Below are 1,207 nucleotides of genomic sequence, written 5' to 3'. Positions count from 1 at the left end.
CATGTACTAAGATTATCTTTTAAATGAGTTATTCTTTTTCCTAAAGTATCAGCTGTACCGGAATTATAAGTATCTATTAACTTTTTACCCAAAGGTCTGGATTTTAGTAAAAAACTTTGGTAAATACATTTCCATATTTTTTACTCTGTTATAAACATAGTAATAATAATCTTGAAAGACACAAATATATTTATCTATTTTACACATATCATATAATTGTAATCGTAACAAAGAAATTTCGTATTTTTTAATCATTGCAGGGTCTTTTAAAATATTACCTTCTCCGGCAAATTATAATCTTATAGCTTCAGTATCCCTTGTAATTAAATTAGCAATAGTATCATCGGTACCAAAAATATCATTTATAGTGGCATCATTTAAGTTTTGTCAAAATCTTAGCACACTATTCAATAGACTTCGTTCTATAAAATGTTTAGTTGTGTCATAATCCATTTTGTTTACTGTTACTGCTATTTTTAAAGAAGTTTCTCATTTATCTATAGCTTCTTCAGTAGTATTAATACAATCTAAGTCTAGATATATTCCAAACGAATTAATCGCTTTACTTTTCATTAATCTTATGGGTGTATGACTATCTTTTGATCTTAACGCAGAGTTTATACTTGCATAAGCCCTGGCGGGTTTATTAAAATTTGTTTGGCTAGTTTCAGCCTGAGTAGTGAGCTCAGTAATATTAAGATTAAAATCTACTTTTTCTGGTTTGATTGCATCCATTTTTAAGTTTATCATATCACCTTCATTTTTTAACTTGGTCTCTTTTATATTTATTATAAGATTATCTATTTAAGAATTTTCTGAGTCGGAGCTTATCATTTTAAATTATTTCCTCCGTATCCTTCAGGTATTTTTATTTTAGAAATATGGGATCCTATGATATCTAAGGTTTTACTTATAGGTTCTTTGTCAATTTTTATTTCCTTTTGATTTATTATATCTTTCAAAGTTTGAATTTTTTTAACTATTAAATTTCCAAAATAAATTATCGTTCTCTGTATTTCATATAAATCTTGTTCTATCTTTAGAGGATCTTGTTTATTAAGTAATTAATAGTTGGTTTTATTGTCTATTTTATCCTATACTAGCTAGATGTTGTTTAAAATATTAACTTCTAAGTAATTTTATATTATATTTTTCTAATAATATTTCCTCATTATTAGCAATCATTACTTCTTGTGTTTTGTTTATT

This window comes from Solanum dulcamara, chromosome 8 (assembly GCF_947179165.1).
Source record: "Solanum dulcamara chromosome 8, daSolDulc1.2, whole genome shotgun sequence".
Lineage (NCBI taxonomy): Eukaryota > Viridiplantae > Streptophyta > Magnoliopsida > Solanales > Solanaceae > Solanum > Solanum dulcamara.
Note: the sequence above shows the minus strand (reverse complement) of the source record.